The 23,022-nt window shown below is 43.4% G+C and overlaps 1 long non-coding RNA gene across 1 annotated transcript; it reads left to right on the top strand.

The window, feature by feature from the left end:
• Positions 1-24: 24 nt before the first annotated feature.
• On the top strand, positions 25-21,414 carry LOC128145952 (uncharacterized). Its single transcript, XR_008236634.1, has 3 exons — positions 25-101; positions 553-811; positions 21,055-21,414. It is a non-coding gene; the product is annotated as an uncharacterized LOC128145952 (long non-coding RNA).
• The last annotated feature ends 1,608 nt before the right edge of the window (positions 21,415-23,022 follow it).

Below are 23,022 nucleotides of genomic sequence, written 5' to 3'. Positions count from 1 at the left end.
TGCGCGCCGTCGGTGGCCGGTGCATGCGCAGTCCCCGGGAGCAGCGTGGCGGCGGCAAGGGCGCGGGTCTCGGCGGCAGCGGGTGAGCGCCAGGACCACCGGTGAGGCGAGCGATCCCCTTCGGCGGGGGCGGGGGGTGTCTGCTGCCCGCTGGCCGCCCGGGGGTGTCGGGACGGGAAGCTTCAAAGCTGCCGCTGCGGCACGCTCTCGGTCTGCTGGAGGCGAGCCGGGCCAGGGCAGCCCCAGGGAGTTCCCCGAGAACTGACAGAAGGCAAGAGCGGACGGAGGCGGGCACCCCCCAGGCGCAGCCACTGGGCACTTCCCCAACTCGCCGGAGCTCCCCCGGAGCTTCCCTCGGCTCCGCTCGCCCCGTGCAGCTGCCCCCAGCTCCAGCCCCTCCCCTGAAGCCTGTCCTGTAGCCCCAGGCAGCCCCCAAGCCCTGTCGTGAGGGCAGCAAGCTGGCCCTCAGTGCACCTCGAGAAGCCTCTGCAGAAGGAGGGGCTCTGGCCAGGGGCGATCTCTGGTAATAAGTCGATGCTTCTTCATTCGCAGAGGCTGCGCTGAGGGCGTGGTTGTCTGTTCCTCCCTTGGGGATACCGTTGACTGCACCTGCCTCAGGCTTGTATGGGTTGTCTCTGCCTGGCCTCATGCTCCTCGTGGCGTGGGAGCAAAAAGGGACAGGCAGAGCGCTTACTGGCTGTGGACAAGAGCTGCTGCAGCTGGAGAGACTAGAAAAAGGTAAAGCTGCTGAAGAATAAAATAAAGGGGATCCAGCCAGCAGCTGCAGACAGGAGACAGCCTGCCTCTCCAGGTGAGGAAGGATGCCTCTTAGTGTAGTCCTCAGCAGATCCAATCACCAACACGCATGGCAGGGTCTGTATGCATAACCAAAAGCACAGTACAGCCGTGTAGTGTGTGTGCATGTGAGGCTGTGTTTCTAGGAAGCCTCATATTGTAAGAGCTGCAAGACACCAATCTATTCTCTTGGGTGGATGACAGTCAAGTGACCAGAGCTACAGAGGAGGAAGGGAGAGGGGGAGAGAGAGAGAGAGAGAGAGATGTGTCTGAACTGTCAAATTCTCCCAGTAGCTCCAAGAGCGGGAGGTCCTGGACCCCTGGGGCTGTGTCACCCCTCTTCTGCATCCCGGTCCCTCCCTGCCCCCACCTTCTCTTTCTCTCACTGCTGTCCATTTTCTTTTTTTGCTTCCTGCACCTCTCCCTCTCTTGTTCTCCAAGTGCCCCTCTTTCTCTGTTGTTCTGCCTCTCCGTTTTCTTTTTCTCTCTGCACTTTTGTCCTGTCCCATTGTTGCCGAAATCCGGAATAAAACTCCTTAACAGCAATGAGAAGTTAAGAAGCAGGCACTCCTTTATTGCAGCGCTGGGCACACGGGGGATCGCTCCACCTATCGTGTGCACCTGTCTTGTCTAACGATACAGTTAAATACACACCTGTTATACATATTCATTAAGTTTCTGGGAAATGTTATACATAATCATCAACTTTCCAGTAAATCATTAGCATATGTATATGTCTCTTCACGCAGGCGCAGCAAAGGTCTCTGGTGGTCTTCAGAAGCCCTCTGGTGGTCTTTCATAGTCTTCCTCACTTGTCCGCTTCTTGACCTCTTTTAGCTGATTCTGCGCAGTATGATTCTCATCACTATCTATATTAGTTTGCATAAAAATGTATACTATGTTCTCTTTTGAAATCCAACCTTTTCAATGATTGGTCTTTCAGTTATCAAGATGGGAAAGGTAGGGAGTTTCCAAGAAGCAAATCTTCTTGGCTTCTTAAAAGAAAATATAAGCCAACGATAATCAGCTAAAAGTGCAGTACTGCACATTCTTTAAGTTCTTTATCTACTATAGTCACACACTATAACTTTATATTCCTAAGATTTTAGCTGTAATCAGATTTGATTTCTTTTAAAATGTAACACCATCTCTCCCTTTTTTTCATCCTCTGTCCCCATCACTACTTTGTCTTTCTCCATCTATTTGTCTGTCTTCCTATGCCAATATTGTTAATTCCTCCTTGTCTGCCCTTTAGCCCTTCACAATTCCCGCTGCTCTCACCTGTCTGGCACTGTGTCTCTATTTTTAAATTCCTTTCTCTGCTCTGTATTCTAGATACACTTTTACTTTCTTAGATTCTCTTGTTCCAGGTCCCTGTCCCTATGTTTTAACTTCTTCCCTTGCTGTCCCATAGCACATTTTTGTCTTAATCATTCTCTCTCTGTCTGGCTCCCTGTCCCTATTCTTTATTTCCTCTCTCTCTCCCCTTTAGATCATCAATGTTTTTGGTATTTCTCAGTCTTTCTCTTGTCCACCTCACTGTCCCCTTTTTTAATTCCTCCTTCTGCCCTGTGGCCCATCACTAATCTTTGTTTTTCTCCATCTCTCTCAGTCTGGTACCCTCTCCCTTTTAATTAGTTCCTCCTTTCTGTCCTGTAGCCCATTGCTATTTCTCTCCCTCCCCACCCCGCCGCCTCTCTCTCTGTCTCCCTTTCCCTATTTTTCAATCCCCCCTCTCTGCCCTGTAGCTGATCACTGTTGTAGTGGGTTTGTGTGGCAAGGTTTTGGTAGCTGGGGTGGGGGAGTGGGCAGGGGCTGCAGGGATGGGTTCTGTGAGAAGACACCAGGACTTGCCCCCATATTGGGCACAGCCAGTTCCAGCTCCAAGATGGATCTGCTACTGGTCAAAGCTGAGCCAACCAGCAATGCTAGTAGCACCTCTGTGATATTTAGCAAGGGCTAAAAAAATGCTGTGCAGAAGCTGTCAGCCCTGCAGACACCAAGGTCTGTGAAGAAGGAGAGGGAGGAGGTGATCCAGGTGCTAAAGCAGAGATTCCCCTGCAGCCCGTGGTAAAGACCATGGTGACACAGGCTGTCCCCCTGCTGCCCATGGAGGTCCATGGCGGAGCAGATATGCACCCTGCAGCTGATGGAGGACCCCATGCCAGAGCAGGCGGATGCACCCAAAGGAGGCTGTGATGCTGTAGAGAGGAGCCCACGCTGGAGCAGGTTTTCTGGCAGGACCTGCGGCCCCATGGGAGTGACCCCACACTGGAACAGAAGAAGAGCGTGAAGGAGGAAGGAGCAGCAAAGACAATCTGTGTTGAGCTGACTGCAACCCCCTGCTTGGGGGAGGAGGTAGAGAAGTCAGGATGAAGTCAGAAGATGAGCCCAGGAAAAAAGAGAGGGTTGGAGGGAAGGTGGTTTTTGGATTTGTTTGTATTTCTCATTATCGTACTCTCATTTTGATTGACAATAAATTAATTTCCCCAAGTCAAGTCTGTTTTGCCTGTGACAGTAATTGGTGAGTGATCTCTTTGTCCTTATCTTGACCCACAAGCATTTCTGTTGTACTTTCTACCCTCCTGTCTTGTTGAGGAGGTGGAGTGATAGAGCTTGGTGGATACCTGTCAGCCAGCCAAGGTCAACCCACCACAGTTTCCTTCTGTCAGGCTCCCTGTCCCTATTTTTTAAATCTTGCCTATGTTTCTTCTATGCTATCAGTTTTGAAACTTTCTACCTCTCCATCCCTATTTAAATTCTTGCATGTTTCTTAAACCCAATCGCTTTTTAAATTTTCTTGCTACCTTTACCTCTCTCGGTCTCTCTGACCTTATTTTAATTTCTTGCCTGTGTTACTTTTACCCTGTTGCTTTTCAAATTTCGTTCTTGTGTCTCCCTCTATGCAGCTCTGTGTACCTACTTTTTGATTCTTGTATCCTGTTGCTTTCAAAATTTTCTGTGTTTCCCTGTATCCATCTCCCTGTCTCTAGTTCTTAACTCTTTCCTCTCTGTCCTGTACCCTGTCACTAATTAAATTTTCTTTCTACATCTCCCTCTTTCTATCTCCCTGTGCCTATTTGTTAGTTCTTGCCTATGTTTCTTGTATGCTGTTGCTTTTTGAAATTTTTCTATGTCTACCTGGCTCCCTGCTTCTGTTTTCTAGTTCTTGCTGTTTCTTCTCCCCTATCACTTTAGAATTTTTCCCTGTCCTATGTCCTGTCTCTATTTTGTTGTCCTGCCAGTCCCTTCCCCTTCTCTCCCCAGCTTCCTATTATTTATTCCTCCATCTCCATCCCAGTTGTTTTGCTCAGTCTCTCTGCTCTTCTCTCTCTACACCCTTTTCCTGCTCCTCATCCCTCTCTTGTTCCCAGCATCCCATTTTCTGGCTCCCTGTCTCACACCTCCATGTCCCTTTATCCTTCCTTCTGCTTTTCTCTTCCCTTTTATCCCCCCATCCTCCTGCCTTTGGGCACTGAGCCTTGTAGCCAACTCACTGCCAGGACGTCTTATGTGCATTAATGAGTAAGTTTTCCCTGCCTCCTCTGTGTCCCTGGATGTGGGTAGGTGCAGGGGACGGGGTGGTGTGCTATGGGGCTTTGGTAATGGCCTCTGTTTCTGATGGGCTCCAGCTGGGGCTGGGGCAGCCCCAGGTGTGGCCAGTGAGGCTGAGGATGGGGCTGGCCCTGGTGTGTGAAGGGGCTCCAGCTGTAAAGGGCAAGCCTGTCTGAGGGAGTGGATGAAGGGGAGCTGGCTGAGGAGGGAGTCCTAGGGGGTCCTGCTGGCAGGTGCCTCCAGCAAGGAATGGCTAGTCCCTGTGGCAAAGAAGGATCCCTCTGAGCTGTCCCCGGCCTCTCTGTTGGCTACATGTGTGAGCCACCATGTATCAAGGAAGCCTTGTGGATGAGGAGCATCAAGGTGTCCACTGTGTGCTGTGGAGTGGGTGAGGGTCAGGCAGCTGGCACTGGGGAGGAGGAAGGGGCAGAGGCAGAGAGAGAAGCATTGGGGCGGTGAACATCTGCTGGCACCAGGAGCTGTGGTGAGTCACACATCCTCTCCTCTATGTCCTGGCCCACCCTTCTTTAGATGTCTGCCTGCCTCCCTTCCTTGGTCTCCCTCTCTGCCTGCCCACCTATGTGTGTGGCTCCTCAAAACTTGTTATTCTTCTGCCAACTCTGCCAAGTACCCTGTTGCCTTTTAAATTTTTAATATGCCTCTCTCTAACCAGCTTCTTCTCCGTTTTTTATTTTTTCTGCACTGCCTTGTACCCCGTTACTTTTTAAATTTAATTTCTATGTCTTCCCCTATCTGTCTCCCTGACTCTGTATTTTAATTCCTCCCTCTCTGGCCTGTACCCAGTTGCTTGGGACTGGCTGGGCATCGGTCAGTTGGTGGTGAGCAATTGTTTTCATTTGCATTGCTTGTTTTTCTCAGGTTTTCTTTTCCTCTCTCTCTGTTTTTTTTTCTCTTACAACTTAAAAAAAAAAAAGTCTTTTTAATTATTAAACTTTTTATATCAACCCATGAGTTTCTCACATTTACTCTCCCGATTCTCCCCCCATCCCACTGTGGGGGAGTAAGTGAGCAGCTGTATGGTACTTAGTTGCCAGCCAGGGCAACCACGATGCTACATCTACTTTTAGGAAGCTGCCTATTGCTATTTTTTAATTATTTCCTGTCTGTTGTGTACCCTGTTGCTTTTAAAATTTGCTTTCTATGTCTACTTTTATCCAGTTCACTGTCTTTACTTTTTAATTTTTTCCTCTCTGTCCTGTGCCCCATCACTTTTAAATTTCTTTTATATTTCTCAGTTTTAGTTCACTGTGGCTATTTTTAAAATTTTTTTCTGTCCTGTACCCATAATTTCTTAAATTTTCCTTCTATATCTACTTTTATCAAGCTGTGTATCACTGTTTTTTAATTCTTTCCTCACTATTGTGTACCCTGTTGCTTTTTACTTTTTCTTTCTATGTCTACTTTAACCTATTCACTGTCTTTAAGTTATTCCTGTCTGTCATGTAGCCCATCACCTTTTAAATTTTCTTCCTATGTCTGTTTGTTTAGTTAGCTGTCCCCTTTTTTAATTCTTTTGTCTCTGTCATGTGCCCTGTTGTGCTGGTTTTGGCTGGGATAGAGTTAATTTTCTTCCCAGTAGCTACTATGGGGCTAGGTTTTGGATTTGTGTTGAAAACAGTGTAGATGACAGGGATGTTTTTGTTATTGCTGAGCAGTGCTTGCACAGAGTCAAGGGCTGTTATGCTTCTCACCCTGCCCCACCAGCAAGCAGGCTGGGGCTGAAAAGGAGCTGGGACAGCTGACCCCAGCTGACCCAAGGGCTATTCCAGACCATGTGATGTCATGCTCAGCATGTAAAGCTAGGGGAAGAAGAAAGAAGGGGGGACATTCAGAGTGATGGCATTTGTCTTCTCATATAACCATTACATGTGATGGAGCCCTGCTTTCCTAGAGATGGCCGAACACCTGCCTGCTGATGGGAAGTGGGGAATGAATTCCTTGTCTTGCTTTGCTTGTGCACACAGCTTTTGCTTTACCTATTAAACTGTCTTTACCTCAACCCATGAGTCTTTCTTTTTTTCTGATTTTTCTCCCCCATCCCGCTGCAGGGGGGAAGTGAGCAAGCGGCTGGGTGGTGCTTAGTTGCCAGCTGGGGTTAAACCATGACACCTGTCACTTTTTTCAAATTTGCGTTCTATGCCTACTTTAACCTATTTACTGTCTTTGTGTTTTAATTTTATCATCTGTCCTATACTGTCTTGCTTTTAAAATTTTATTTCTGTGTCTGTTTGTTTGTTTGCTGTCCCTGTGTTTTAATTCTTTCCTGTATGTCCTGTAACCAGTTGCTTTTTAAATTTTCTTTCTATGGCTACTTCTATACAGTTCACTGTCTATATATTTTTAGTTTTTCATCTGTCTTGCACCCCATTGTTTTTTAAATCTTCTTTCCATATATCTGTTTATCTAGTTTTCTCTTCCTATTTTTAAATTTTTTTTCCTGTCATGTATGCCATCATTTTTAAGATTTTCCTTCTATGTCGACTTTTATCAAGCCGTGTATCACAGCTTTTGGTTCTTTCCTGGCTGTCGTGTACCCTGTCACTTCTTACATTTTCTTTTTATGTGTCTTACTATTATTCACCCTATCCTTATTTTTTTGTTTTTTTTCTAGCCTTTCTTTAATGCTGTCACTGTTAAAATTTTCCTTCCATGTCACCTTTTATCCAGTTCACTTTTTTAAGTTTTTCCTCTGTCTTGCACTCCATCACTTTTAAATTTCCTTTCTATTTCTCTGTTTATTTAGTTTGCTGTCACTATTTTTTAATACTTTCTTGTCTGTCCTGTAGCCCGTTGCTTTTTAGATTTGTTTCTACATTTTCATTTCTTTAGTTCGCTGTCCCTATTTTTCATTTTTTTCCATTTTTTCCTTATTCCCATCACTTTAAAAAATTTTCTTTCTATCTGTTAACCAGTTCTCTGTCCCTACTTTTTAATTCTTTCCTGTCCTGTAGCCCACCACTTTTAAAATTTTCCTTCTATGTCTATTTTTTTGAAGCTGCATATTACTGGGTTTTAATTCTTTCCTGTCTGTCCTATACCACATCACTTTTAAAATTTACTTTCTATGTATCTCTCTCTTTTTCAGCCTATCAATATTTTTTAATTTTTTCCTGTCTTGCACTCCATTGCTTTAAAAATTTTCTTTCTATGTCTCTGTTTAATTTGCTGTCCCTATTTTTTAATTCTTTTGTCTCTGTCATGTAGCCTGTTGCTTTTAAAAATTTACTTTATGTGTCTATTTTTCACCCTATCCTTAGTTTGCAATTTTTTCTTGCCTTTCTTTAATGGTATCACTTAAAATTTTTTTTCCGAGTCAACTTTTATTGTGTTGCTGTCCCTATTTCTTAATGTTTTCCTGTCTTCTGCCCTGTTGCTTTTAAAATATTCTGTCTACTTTATCTAGTTCACTGTCTTTGTTTTTTAATTTTTTCGTTTCTGTACTGTAACACATAGCTTTTAAAATTTCCTATTTCTCAATTTTAGTTCACTATCTTTATTTTTTAATTCTTTCCTGTCTGTCCTGTACCCTATAGCTTTTTACAGTTTCTTTCTATGTCTACTTTAACGTATCCACTTTCTTTGTATTTTAAACTTTTCCCGTCATGTAGCCTCATGTTCGTTTGCCGTGGGTATTTCTTAATTTTTTCCTTATTTCCTTAATCCCCATTGCTTTTAAAATTTTCTGACTACTTTTATTCTGTTCACTGTCTTTATTTTTTAATTATTTCTTGTCTTTCCTTGGCGCCCTTGCTTTTAAAATTTTCTGTCTATGTCTGTGGTTTAGTTTGCTGATGCTATTTTTTAGTTCTTTCTGTTCTTAATCCCTTGGCTTTTAAAATTCTTTACTTTTAACTCACTCATTCACGGTCTTTATTTCCCCCCTCCCCCTCTCCTTGGTTTTCCTTGGTGCCATTGCTTTTTAAACTTTGTTTTCTACTTCTTTTTAGTTCAATGTCGCTATTATTTAATTTTTCTCCTTATTTCCCTAATGTCTACTGCTTTTTATATGTTCTTGCTATGCCTATGTTTATTCCCTTTGCTGTCTTTTTTTAATTATAATTTGTCTTTCCATAGTGCTGTTGCTTTTTAAATGTTCTTTCTATGTCTCTGGTTTAGTTTGCTGTTCCTATTTTTTAATTTTTCCCTAATCCCCCTCGCTTTTTAAATTTTCTCCTTCTATTCCATTCACTGTCTTTTATTTCACTGTGTTTTAATTATTTCTTGTCTGTCCTTAGTGCCCTTGCTTTTAAAATTTTTGTTCTACATCTCTTTTAGTTCACCATGGCTATTTAATATTTTCCTTATTTCCTTAAGCCCTGTTGCTTTTTAAGTCTTTTTTTCCCTACATTTACCCTGTTTGCTGTTTTTTCTTTGTTATTTCTTATCTTTCCTTAGTGGCCTGGCTTTTAAAATTTTCTTTCTATTTCTGCATTTTCATTTGCTATCAATATTGTTTAATTCTTTCCTTTCTTAATCCTTTGGTTTTTAAAATGTTGCTTCTATGTGTACTTTTATCTAGTTGGCTGTCCCTATTTTTAGTTCTTTCCTGTCTGTACCTCATCGCTTAAATTTTCCTTCTATGCCTACTTTTGTCAAGCTCCCTCTCCCTATTTTTTAATTCTTTCCTGCCTGACATGTAGCCCATTGCTTTGAAAAATGTCCTTTGTATGTCTCCGTTTTAGTTTGTTGTCCCTATTTTTAATTTTTTTTGTTTACTTCTCCTAGTCCTTGTTTTTTTTTAAATATTCTATGTGTGCTTTTATCCTGTTCAATGTCTTTAGTTCTGAATTATTTCTTGTCCTTCCTTAGTGCCACTTTTTTTTTTTTTTTTTAGATTTTATTTCTACGTCTCTGTTCTAGTTTGCTGTCCCTATTTTTTAATGTTTTCGTCTCTTAATCCCTTGGCTTTTAAAATTTTGTTTCTATGTCTACTTTTACCTACTTCGGTGTCCCTATTTTAATTTTTCTCCTGTCTGTACTGTACCTCATTGCTTTTATAGTTTTCTTTCCATGACCACTTTTATCAACATGCCTATCCTTATTTTTTAATTCTTTCCTGGCTGTCATTTAGCATGTCACTTTTAAATTTTCTTTCTGTGTCTGCTTTTATCCAGTTCACTATCTCTATTTTTTATTATTTCTTGCATTTCTTTAGTGGCCTCACTTTTAAAATTTTTTGTCTATGTCTCTGTGTATTTAGTTCACTGCCCCTATTTTTTAATTCTTTCCTCCAATTCTTAATCCCTTGGATTTTCAGGTTTTTTTAGTCTACTTTTATCTAGTTTCCTGTCTCTTTTTTTAAAAATCTTTTCCTCTCTTAATGCACATCACTTTTAAAATTTACTTTCTATGTTTCTGTTTATTTAGTTTGTTGTTCTTATTTTTATTTCATTTTCTTTGTTTCCCTAAACCCCATCACTTTTAGTATTTTCGGTCTCCTTTTATCCAGGTCACTGTCTATATTTTTTAATTTTTTCTTGTCTGTCCTTTACACCTTTGCTTTTAAATTTTTCTTTCTATGTCTGCGTTTTAGTTTGCTGTCCTTGTTTTTCAGTGTTTTTCCTTTATTTTCTTAATCCTTTTTAAAAAAAAAAGCCCTTTCTAGGTCTACTTTTATCCCATTCACTGTCTTAATTTTTTAATTTTTTTTCTTGTCTTTCCTTAGTGCTGTTGCTTTTAAAATACTCTTTCTATGTCTGATTTTATCAAGCTCTGATGCCTAGTTTTTTAATTCTTTCTTGTCTGTTGTATACCGTTGGTTTTTATATTTACTTTGTATGTCTCCGTTTTAGTTCGTTGTCCCCATTTTTAATTTTTTTCCTTTATTTCCTTAATGCTGTGCTTTTAAAATGGTCTTTCTATGTTGTTTTTATCCAGTAACTGTTTCTGTTTTTTAATTTTCCTGTCTGTCATGAACTGCATTGCTTTTAAAATTTTCTCTCTATGTATACTTTTATGTAGTTCACTGTCCCTATTTTTCAATTTTTTTCTCTCATAATTCTTTTACTTTTGAAATATTTTTTTCTAGGTGTACTTTCATCTTGTTTTCTGTCCCTATTTTTAATTTTTTTCCTGTTTACTGTATCTTATTGCTTTTAAAATTTCCGTTCTATGTCTTTTATCAAGATGTCACTCCCTGTTTTTTAATTTTCCTGTCTGTCCTGTACCCCATCTCTTAAATTTTCTTTCATCATCTATTTTTAGCCAGTTTGCTGTCTTTATTTTTTAATCCATTCTAGTATGTCCCGTACCCAGTTGCTTTTAAAATTTTCTTTCCATGTCTCTGTCATGTCTCAGTTTCTCAGGATGATGACTCAGGTTTGCTGATTCCCAGGTCAGGATTAAGGTGAAATGACACTGAGACGGGGAACCAAAGGAACCTTAGTAGATATAGTAGATATATGAATGTAGATAGGAATTGTTTAATAATTATCTAGCTTATAATGAAATTGAAGAAGTTTCAATACAGGTAGACGTGGCTCAAGGGGATGAGAAGTGATGTTTAACGTTTCCATTGTTGAGGCTGACTGGGACAGGAGATAGTCCCTGATAAGAATCAGCAGTGACTCCAAGAACCAGCCAAGACCGACCTTGTGATTTGGACAAATGCCAAGGGACAACTGAGTCTGCGCAGGGACAGAAGGTTAAGACTTCACTGTGAAGAAGACATACAGCCTTCATCTTCACGACCACCAGACGACCACCATAAGGAGGCACTGCGCAAGTGCAGTTGAGAGGAGACTATGGAAGTGACTTCCTAGAGCTAATTATAATATGAAGCGGGGATAGGTAATGCCTATGTATAGGTGTATTGCGAAACTCTATGTATATGTAACACTTGACTGTATAAATTTAAAGTGAACTGCCAAATCAGGCGCGCACGACTTTGGTGGGACTACCCCCCGTGCTGCCCAGCGCTGAATGAACATACCTACTTTACAATCTCACCGATTGTGGAGTCTGTTTTCCGCACGTCAACACCAGGGATCCTTTAACTCACAAAACTCAACTTTATTTGCTCACTACAAAAATTGGCATGAAACTACATCAGTAAACTGTGTAACCTGTGCTAACCATACATCACCAAACATATACTGTAGGCCTTGCTTATTTTTGGATCAGTTCAGGGAAGACAATAAGGAGAGCCCTCCAGTTGAGTCACAATGTTCAGAGCAGACCTCCTTGCTTTCTAGACTCCTTCTCTGAGAGGAGCCCAGGGGCGGCTGGATCCACTCCCTAGTCACAGACTTGGTCAGGGGTTCATGTCTAAAGGGATGAGGTGTAGGGATTATGGAAAAGGGAAAGAGAGAGAGAAGAGAAGAGAAAGAGTTCACCAATCCTGGGTCCAGCATTGGTCCAGTCCTGGTGGGCTTGTGCACGTGGGGCTTCAGTTTGTGTCCTTTTATCATCCTTGACCCTCCTTCAGGAGGGCACTCGAACTTATTAGGCTAATTAGGTGTCATAAGCAGTTTGTGAGCCTTTGGGCTTGGGGGTCATTTAGGGAGTAACTTCCCCTTCCCTGCACTGTGAGTTGCCCTGCTCAGCGCTATCAGAACAGCACACCAGAACATGGAGCTCTGCACCCTCCAGCACACCCTCCCCCTCCTGTTGCTGATGGGCACTGATGGGCATCTTTTCACCTGGGGTTACTTGCCATACAGAGTTCATTGTTATGCAGAGTCAGTCCTTAAGCAGAACTTGCCCCACCACAATGTTTGAGACATTAACTCTTTCAGTCTCTCACACCGTCTGTTTAGGGGTTTTTGCTATTTTAAATTTTTTTCCTCTCAATGCCTTCACTTTTGAATTTTTGTTTCTTTGTTCACTTTTATGTATTTTTGTCTCTATTGTTTACTTTTTTCCTATCTGTTCTCTATGTTGTGACTTTTAAAATTTTCTGTCTACTTTTATCAAATGTCTAATCCTATTTTTTTATTTCCTGTGTCCTGTTGCTTTTATTTTTTTGTGTATATCTACTTTAATTCAGTTCACTGTCTTTATATTTTATTCTAGTCTGTGCTGTACCCTGTTACTTTTAAAATTGTTTCATGTCTTTGTTTATTTAGTTTGACATTCCTGGTTTTTATTTTTTTTCCTTTATTTTCTTAATCTTGTTGCTTTTTAATATTTTTTCTACATCTGCTTTTATGTAGCTCCCATCCCTATCTTTTAATTCTTTCTTGTCTGTTGTGTCCTGGTTTTGGCTGGGATAGAGTTAATTTTCTTTCTAGTAGCTGGTATAGTGTTATGTTTTGGATTTAGTATGAGAAGAATGTTGATAATGTTGCCGAAATCCAGAATAAAACTCCTTAACAACAATGAGAAGTTAAGAAGCAGGCACTCCTTTATTGCAGCGCTGGGCACACGGGGGATCGCTCCACCTATCGTGTGCATATGTCTGGTTTAACTATGCAGGTTAAATGCACACCTGTTATACATATTCACTAGATTTCTGAGAAATATTATACATAATCATTAGTTTTCCGGGAAACTATTAACATATGTAAATGTCCTTTACGCAAGCGCAGTGAAGGTCTCTGGTGGTCTTCAGAAGCCCTCTGGTGGTCTTCCATATTCTTCCTCACTTGTCCGCTTCTTGACCTCTCTTAGGTGATTCTGCGCAGTACGATTCTCACCATCATCTATATTAGTTTACATAAAAGTGCATACTATGTCTATTCTTAAATTTAACCTTTCTAATAATTGGTCCTTCAGTCACACCATCTTATTAATATTCTTATGTTAAAACAATCATTGGTTAATCTCACTTAACTCTACTGATCGGAATCCTCGATAATTAGATCGAGGTGGGAAGGGTAAGGGGTTTCCAGGCAGCAAACTGGTGTCCATAACGGTTTCCCTAGTTTCCTAAAACAAAACACTACAAACCAACAAATCTTTGTCAAAGTTTCTGTGGTTAACTGATTTTAGACAATCCTTGAATTCTTATAGTCACACATAGTACATTTTCTAAAGTTCCTATGACTACATTTCAAACTTAACACTCCCATACCTATGCTTCACAATTTTTTACTTCTTAATCAAACCAAACTCTTTTATATAATTAGATTTTAATTTCTTTATCAAAATATTTTCAACAATAACACACTGGTGTTTTCAGTTGTTGCTAAGTAGTGTTTAGACCAAGTCAAGTATTTTTCAGCTTCTCATGCCCAGCCAGCAAGAAGGCTGGGGGGGGCACGAGGAGTTGGGAGGGAACACAGCCAGGGCAGCTGACCCAAACTGGCCAAAGGGGTACTCCATACCTTTTGCACAGTATATAAACTGGGGGGAGTTGGCTGGGGCTGGGGAGGCGTGGATCACTGCTTGGGAACTAACTGGGCATTGGTAGGCGAGTGGTGAGCAATTGCATTGCACATCACTTGTTTTGTATACTATTATCTCCAAGTATTATGTTTTGTATATTATGTCCAATTATTTTATTATCTTCCTTTCTGTCCTATTAAACTGTCTTTATATCAACCCATGAGTTTTACTTTTTTTTTTTTGCCTGATTCTCTCCCCTATCCCACTGGGTGGTGGTGGGAGTGAGTGAGCGGCTGCTTAGTTGCTGGCTGGGGTTAAACCACGACAGATGGGTAGGTTCTCAATTTTAGAATTTTCTTAGTCTCCCTTTATTTTGTTGTCCCTATTTTAAAATTTTTTCCTCCTTTAATGCCTGCCTTCTTGAATTTCTTTTCTATGTCTACTTTTATCTAGTTTTCTGTCCCTATTTTTAAATTTTTCTCCTGTGCCTTGTACCCTTTTGGTTTTTTTTTTTTTTTAATTTTCTTTCTGTGTCTACTTTTATTTTTTTTTACTTTTTTTTAATACTTTTTTTAGGGGCTCTTTTCTTGGTTCATCCTCAGGCTTTAGAGGGTCTCCTCAGCATGCTTTTATCTCTGGAGTGTAATTTGCACCCCTCTTGGTTTGTCAGAACATCTCCTCTTCCTCAGAGCAGTCTTTTTGTCCTCTCTTCCATCTCGCTTGCCTCCAGTGGGTCAGAGTCTCCCTTATGACATCTGTACTCTGTTCAAATCCCCTCCCGAGTACCTTTGTGCCCTTGAGCCTTCTTCTGTGTCTTTGGTCACCTTAGCACCCCTCTATGTCTGCCACAATGCTTCCTGCAAGTGTCCTTGTGTTCCATCACTATCCTTGAGTTCTGCAGCAGACACTGTTTCTTTCTTATTCAGAGACAACTCTTCCTCAGGCTTTCATTGTGTCCCAGAGCACTCTTACCTTATTCACTGCCATCTTGGATGTCTCCATTCAGTCGCTCATCCCCTGAGGACATCTGTACATTGCTGGGACACCTTCTTGAGTTTTGCATTGTGTCCCAGAGCTGCCTTCTGTCTTTTACTCTCAGCACCCTTCTTCTCCCATCATCATGCCTCCTGAGGTCATCCTCATGCCCCACAGTCCTCTTTTGCCTCTGTTGTGCACTTTGCACCCTTCTCCCTCCCTGAGAACCTTTCCTGATGCCATCTTTCATCTCCAGAATGCTCATGTTGTTCTCTATGCTAGCTAGGATACCTCTGTTCATTCCCTAGTCCCCTGAGGACATCTGTAGTCTGTTCAAATCCCTTCTGGACTTCTTCAACATGTCCTCGAGCCTTCTTTTGCCTGTCCCTCTCAGAAGCCCTCTGCTACTGTCACAATGTCTCCTGAGGTCTTAGATTTTCCCTGCAGTACACTTTCAGCTCTGTCAGCCCCCTTTAGACTCATTTTGTTGCAATTGCACCTCTCCTAATATCTTGGTTCCCAGAAAAGACCATTCTTTTTCTCTATGCCATCTAGGATGCCTCCCGAGACCTTCCTTGTGCTCCACAGCATTTTGGTAGCACTTTGCTGCCCTTTCAATCTCCCCTATCCCACTGAGCTTTTCACGACCCTCTCTCTGCTCCCAGTCCTCATGCCTACTGAGACCTTCTGAAACGGGGAACCTTAGTAGATATAGTAGATATATGGATGTAGATAGGAACTGTTTAATAATTATCTAGCTTATAGTGAAGTTGGAGAAATTTCAATAGAGGTAGACATGGCCCAAGGGGATGAGAAGTGATGCTTAACGTTTGCATTGTTGAGGCTGGCTGGGGCAGGAGATAGTCCCTGATAAGAAGCAGCAGTCAATCCCAAGAACCAGCCAAGACCGGCCTTGTGACTTCTTGGAACTAATTTTAATATGAAGTGGGGATAGATCATGCCTATGTATAGGCGTATTGCAAAACTCTATGTATATGTAACACTTGACTGTATAAATTTGAAGCAAACTGCCGAGTCAGGCGCACATGACTTTGGTGGGACTACCCCCCCTGTGCTGCCCAGCACTGAATGAACATACCTACTTTACAATCTCACTGATTGTGGAGTCTGTTTCCGCATGTCACTTCTTTGTGTACCACAGCCCTGTTTTAGTTCTGTAGCGGACTTTGATCCTCTCTCATTCCCTCAGAGACCCGTCCTTGGGTTTCTTTGCACCTCAGAGCGCTCTTATCATCCTCTCTGCCATCTAGAGTGCCTCCATTTGGTCCCCAGCCTCCCGAGGACACCTGTATTCTGTACAAATCCCCTCCAGTTCCTCCTTGTGTCCCTGAGCCTTCTTTAGTGTCTTTGGCCCAATCGGGGCCCCTCTAATGGTGTCACAATGCCTATCAATGCCTTTGAGGTTGCCCTTAGCACATTTTTAGCTTTGTAGCAGACCTCACATCCCTCTCATTCCCTTAGAGGACTTACTGAGTCCACATCTGTGACCCAGCCCAGTCATTCTGTCCTCTCTTCCTTCTAGCTGTGCCTCTCTTTGTTCCCTGGCCCTCCAATGACATGTTTACTTGGATCAGATACCCTCTGGATTTAATTGCTGTGTCCCTGTGGCAGAAAGAGACAACTGCAAGGTTCAAGCAAATGATTTATTTGAACTTCACTTACAGACTTAACACACCACTTGTATTGGTTTTGTGTGGCAAGGTTTTGGTAGCGGGGGGGGTTACAGGGGTGGCTTCTGTAAGAAGCTGCTGGAAGCTTCCCCTGTGTTCGAGAGAGCCCATACCAGCCGGCTCTAAGACAGACCCGCCGCCGGCCAAGGCCGAGCCAATCAGTGATAGTGGTAACGCCTCTGTGATAACATTTTTAAGAAGGAAAAAAGTTGGAACGGCAGTATTCAGCAGCCGGAGAGAGGAGAACATGTAAGAGAAACAACCCTGCGGACACCAACGTCAGTGAAGAAGGAGGGGGAGGAGATGCTCCAGGCGCCGGAGCAGAGATTCCCCTGCAGCCCGTGGTGAAGACCATGGTGAGGCAGGCTGTCCCCCTGCAGTCCATGGAGGTCCATGGTGGAGCAGATATCCACCTGCAGCTCGTGGAGGACCCCACACCGGAGCAGGTGGGTTCCCGAAGGAGGCTGTGACCCCATGGGAACCCCACGCTGGAGCAGGCTCCTGGCAGGACCTGCGGATCTGTGGAGAGAGGAGCCCACGGAGCAGGTTTTCTGGCAGGACTTGTGACCCCGTGGGGGGCCCACACTGGAGCAGTCTGTGCCTGAAGGACTGCACACCATGGAAAGGACCCATGCTGGAGCAGTTCGTGAAGAACTGCAGCCCGTGGGAAGGACCCACGTTGGAGAAGTTCGTGGAGGACTGTCTCCCGTGGGTGGGACCCCACGCTGGAGCAGGGGAAGAGTGTGATGAGTCCTCCCCCTGAGGAGGATGAAGCAGCAGAAAATAACATGTGATGAACTGACCATAAACCCCATCCCTGTCCCCCTGTGCTGCTGGGGGGTTGGTAGAGAATCCGGGAGTGAAGTTGTGCCCGGGAAGAAGGGAGGGGTGGAGGGAAGGTGTTGTGAGATTTGGTTTTATTTCTCATTACCCTACTCCGGTTGATTTGTAATAAATCAAGTTAATTTTCCCCAAACTGAGTCTGTTTTGCCCGTGACGGTAATTGGTGAGTGATCTCTCCTATCCTTATCTCGACCCACAAGCTCTTTGTTATATTTTCTCTCCCCTGTCCAGCTGAGAAGGAGGGGGAGTGATAGAACAGCTCTGGTGGGCACCTGGTGTCCAGCCAGGGTTAAGCCATCACACCACTACTGCAGGTTTTAGAGATACAATGGAGGAATGCACTATTACAATTTTAAAAGCAAGAGTAGTACACTATTACAACCACAAGCACACATGTGTTTACAAACTTAAAACATAAACAATATTCGCTTACCCCTCCAGGTAAGAGCTCTCAATCCCAGGGAAGCTACCTCAACCAGCATCCCAATCAAGGGCAGGAAGGGTCTCCTTCACAAGCCAACTGTATAGTTGGATAAGTGACTCCCCAGTTTCCAACCTGAATCTTAGGGTTTTTATCCCCCGACTTGTGGAATGGTGTGTATGACTATGTCTGAGTGGATTATGCACATCTGAGTGGAGTTTCCCCTTATCTTTCTTTTACTGGTCTGTGATTGTTTGAATACACAAGGTTGTCCTTTGAAACTGAAGCTGAAACCCTCCAGCTTCTTTTTTTTTTTTTTACCTTGCTTCCTCAGGCAACTGAGTAGTGGTTGGATTGAGACTCAGGGCATACTATTTGTTAAGGGATTTCAAGGCTCAATTCAGGTTTTGGTTCTTTGAATGGTGCAGCCACTGCCCTGTTTAGTTTAGGGCTTATCAGGCAACCCAGGGCTAAGCTATCTACACAGCTCCCTGTAACTGTCTCTGCAGAGACAGGGCCTCAAGGCAATTCGAGGCTGGGTCGCTTTTGTAACCCCTCACGAGTCGCCTGTGTGCACTAGACGTGGTGAAACTTGTTTGTGAACTATGACCAGACAAGCCATACAGTCCCCAATCCTTTTTCTGTCTCTCTGGCTCCCTCAGGACATTTCTTCTCCCAGTCATGATGCCTCCCGAGACCTTCCTTTTACTCTACGCCCATCTTGTAGCACTTTAGGTGGGGCCATCTTTGAGCCACAGAACACTCATTTGTTCCTCTACGCTATCTAGGATTCGCATGTTCAGTCCCCAGCCACCTGAGACCATCTGTACTCTGCTCAGATGATCACCCGAGTTCCTCCTTGTCATCCCTAAGCCTTCTTTTATTCATCAGCCCCCCTCAACGCCCCTTTCCTCACAGTCACGATGCCTCCCGAGACCTTCCTCAATCTCCACAGCACCTTGTAGCACTTGATCTCCCTTTCTATCTCTCTTGTTCCATCAGACCCTCCCTTGTTTCTTTGCTATGCAGTGCTCCTTTATCTTTCTCTTTGCCATCGAAAGTGTCTCTGGTTCCTCTTTCACTGTCACCTGTAGTTTGCCTAGATGCCCTCCTGAGACTCCAAGGCCCCACTGTGCCTCCAAGCCTTTTCCTACCCTGCCGCATCCTCATTCCTCTACTCTCTATAACAATGTCTTCTGAGTCCTTTCTTGTACTCCACAGCACTCTTGTAGCATTTCAGCTCCCTTTCAATTTTATTTTTTTGTGCTCTTATCTTACTCTTTGCCATTTAGGATGCCTTCATTCAGCCCCTGGCCCCCTGATGACACCCGTAGTTTGTCAAAATCCCCTTCAGAGTTCCTCATTGTTATCCCTGAGGCTGCTTTGGTCCCTCAGGCCCCTTTGGGACTCCTCTGCTCCCTTTGCCCAGCTCTTACAAGACATCCCCTATGCCTTAAATCCCCATTTTAGCTCAGGAGGGCACTTTGCAGCCCTCTTTTCCCATCAGAACCCTTCCTGAGTCTGCATCTGTTACCCCAGTCAGTCTTTCTGTCCTCTCACCCATTTGGTGCATCTCCATTCGGTCCGCAGTACCTTGAGGACACCTGTACTTTGTTCAATTCCCTTGTGAGCTCATTGTACCCCACAGGCTTGTCTCTCTGTTCCCTTCAGGATCTCTCTAATCCCTGTGACGATTCTGTCAGAATCTTTTCTAAAGCCATCTTTGTGCTCCAGAGCAGTCTTTTTGTTTTCTGTCTTAGAGTATGTTTCTCTGGTATTTGGTACTCCAAAGATGTCTGTTTTCAGCTCAGATCTCCTCTTGACTTTTTCATAGGCAGTGATAGCAGTCATCTATTTTTATGAACACATCTCCTGTGGTGTTTTTTGTAGTGTTTTGCAAGTTATTTTTGTTCTAGCTACTTAGGTGTTAATTAGGCTGCTTCATACAGTTTCTGATACGTCTTGTATTTCCATTGTTTTTTGGTGTTCTCTGTCCTTTGGGAGTCCATCTAGTTCTTCTAAGGGAGTCAGCTAGAGACACTGTCAAGGTGTCATGGTTTAACCCCAGCTAGCAACTAAGCACCATGCAGCCACTCACTCACTCCCCCCTACCCAGTAGGATGGGGGAGAAAATCGGGAAGAGATGTAAAACTCATGGGTTGAGATAAGAACAGTTTAATAGAACAGAAAAGAAGAAACTACTAATGATAATGATAACGCTAATAAAACGACAACAATAATGATAAAAGGATTGGAATGTACAAATGATGCGCAGTGCAATTGCTCACCACCCGCCGACCAACACCCAGTTAGTCCCTGAGCAGCAATCCCCCTGCCCCCACTCCCCCCAGTTTATATAGTAGATGTGACATCACATGGTATGGAATACCCCATTGGCCAGTTTGGGTCAGCTGCCCTGGCTGTGTCCTGTACCAACTTCTTGTGCCCCTCCGGCTTTCTCACTGGCTGGGCTTGAGAAACTGAAAAATCCTTGCCTTTAGACTAAATGCTACTGAGCGACAACTGAAAACATCAGTGTTATCAACATTCTTCACATACTGAACTCAAAACATAGCACTGTATCAGCTACTAGGAAGACAATTAACTATCCCAGCTGAAACTAGGACACAAGGTGACTCTGAATCATCAGCAATTTACAATAAATAACTGACTTTGCAACCAGAGATATTTTTGAGAAGGGATTCTTAAGGGATCTAATTCTGCTTTGTCATTCAGTCCTATCCAGAAGGTAGTTCTGGTAGAAGTTAGGTAGTATGCACGGTCTTGCTAGAAATGAAGCGTAACCCCATAGCATTTTAGCTTTTTTACAGAAAACTAAAGCACATAATTTTTGATGACAGTATTGTTATTACATTTAATGAACTACTTGCTTATATAGCTTAGTAGGACATCTGTATTTTTCTATCTACGCCCCAGAAAAGCTAAGTGTAATTACCTACCTGGTCATGTTGCTGATGCAATAGATATAGCTGTAGTACAAAAGCAGGTATCATTGTTTCCAGTAAGGGTCACTTTCTCTGTTCAGTGTTTTGCAAACTGAAGGTAAATAAGAGAGCACACTGCTGCTCCTGTATCTGCCTTTATGCCTTTGTGTGGTTCACCCCTCCCCTTTCCCAGGTGATTGTGGGAAGGGTGGTGGGTGGGGCCTGGGGTATATGAGCCATAGTGTCTGGTCTGGGAGCTTATTATGCACCTGGGCTTTGTTGGTGTCAGTGTTCTGCTGTGCCTTCAGTCCTTCACAGATTTTGAGTTGGCTCAGCTGTTTGGGCAGAAGTATTTTAATGTTTAAGGAAGCAGAGGTGTCTGTTTGAGGTAAAAGCTTCAGGACCAGTCAAGGCTTAGCAGTAATGTGTAGAGCAAAATAACACTTTTATGTAGCTTTTCTTTTTCCAGGTCAATAACTTTGTATTGAGTGTTCACAGTTGTCAAGATAGTTTAATAGTATTTTTTTTTAATTTATTCTAGCTGTATTGTGTTTTCCTGGAATTGCTGACTTTATTGAAGACAGAATGTTGGGTTTTTTTTCACCAGTTTTGCTGTATGCTGTGTAAATTGCTGATATTATCTCTCTTAATAGGACTGATGATGAGATTATCTAGCAGGGGTTAGGATGAGCATCTTGAATGCATCTGTATATGGAGTTTCTCAAGAAAGCAGCAGGGACATAAGGTACAGTGTCTTTCAAGGTAGGGGATGGCTTATTGCCTTTCCTGATTGTTCACCAGAGTGCCATGTTATCCCTAGAACCTTTGCAGCTTATGGCAAGTTCCCTTGTATGTTATAAATGTCAGGACTTCACTTCTTGTTGGTTTTGCACGTGCCTTATAGGCTGCCGTTGGACTTGGATGAGCATTTCAGGTGAGCTAGGGTAGTAGCAAGGAGGAGTCCAGGGATGGTGATTTACACTTCACATGAAGCTTAGTAGAGCAAGCAAGCAAGATGTGCAGCAGCGCAAGGGCTGTAGTTGTGGTAGATCTGTAAATGTAGAATCTCATACCGGTACAACCTTGTCCTGCAGCCTTACAGGGTTATCTCCCTGTAGTGGTGGTGTAAGGGAGGAGACACTTTGCAACATTGGCAAGAGTGTTTACTTTTCTGCTAAGAATGCATTCAAAATTGTATCAGTTAATACTGCTCTGAAGTGTTCAGATCAGTCTAGCTTCTAAAGGATGTGTTGTATTGTGAGCCAACCTTGAGTCCTCCTTTAGGTCACCTGCTAGCCTCTCCCTTACTCTGCTGGAATTCTGCTGCTTTGTTTGGTGTTATTTTTTTAATATGCTGAAATACAATTTGTGACTTTTATTTTTCAGATGTGGTGTTGTGTCTGGTAATGTGCAGCAGATGCCCCATCCTGTGGGATGCACCCCCTCCATGGGGCAGCTGGTGTGGATTATCTAGTGTTGGGTCAATTACCCAGAGTGGATTTGCTGTCGCAGGTTATCCCAGGCGAGCTTACTGTTGAGGATTACCTGGGTGGACCCTGTGGTGAAGGTAAAGCTCATGCATGCACCCCCAGCCCGTGCCTGTTCTTGCGCACATACCTCACTACCCCAACCCATCCATCTAACTCCAATCCTGCTAACGCGTGTTTTTTCCCATGCGACCACAGGGGGCATGGCCGCCCCCCTGCCGTGTGACAAACTGCCCTTCTTCAATGGTTTCAGGAGAAAAAGGGGATCCATTTGCTCACCATTCTAATGCAATTTGCATTACTCAACACTATTACTCTTACTGACCACAGCCTTCAGTGCATTTTCATTAACTAAGGGCCCTAAAAGCAGAAAAAGTGACCAATTTAGGATCTCACGGGAGGCTGTGAGTATGCATCTGCAGTAGTTGCAAATTTGACCTAGCTCCTATTTACTTCAGATACAATCAGGAGCAACTGACACAACTTTGGTCAGAATCAGGCAGTCTGGGTCAGGTCTTGAGACAGACAGGGCCTGACTCCTTCCAAATATGTCTTTAGTAAACATTGTGGTTCACAGGGGCAGTCTACGTTCAGCACAAGAGACTCGGGATGTGTTTACAGGAGGCACTGGAGCATGTTACTCCTCAGGGAAGAGCATCCAGGTCTGGCTTCAGAATTGAAAGCAACATGACTGTGGCAATCAAGGGACCATAGAAAGGCAGACCCTATGCACAAAAAGTTGTTCCCGAGCACAAGCCAGTTCAGCCGATTTTGCTGTAGAGTCTGGATGGAGATCAGCATCTCCAGAGCATGGCTCTTGTCATCCTCAGGTAAGTGGAATGAATTGTCCTTTGGAGGTACTGCCTTGCTCCCTTAAGTAAGAAGAAAGCTTAGACAATTTGCTTCTTCACCGGAGGTGAAATGAATTCCAGCCAAAGGGAGTTGGCACAAGCACCCAGGAGATCTGTGGCAGAGTGAAAAACTGAGCTTGGGTTTCTCATTCATCCTCTTTTTGATGCCTG

Source organism: Harpia harpyja, chromosome 9 (genome assembly GCF_026419915.1).
Source record: "Harpia harpyja isolate bHarHar1 chromosome 9, bHarHar1 primary haplotype, whole genome shotgun sequence".
Lineage (NCBI taxonomy): Eukaryota > Metazoa > Chordata > Aves > Accipitriformes > Accipitridae > Harpia > Harpia harpyja.
Note: the sequence above shows the minus strand (reverse complement) of the source record. Positions and strands in the feature narration are given on the sequence as shown.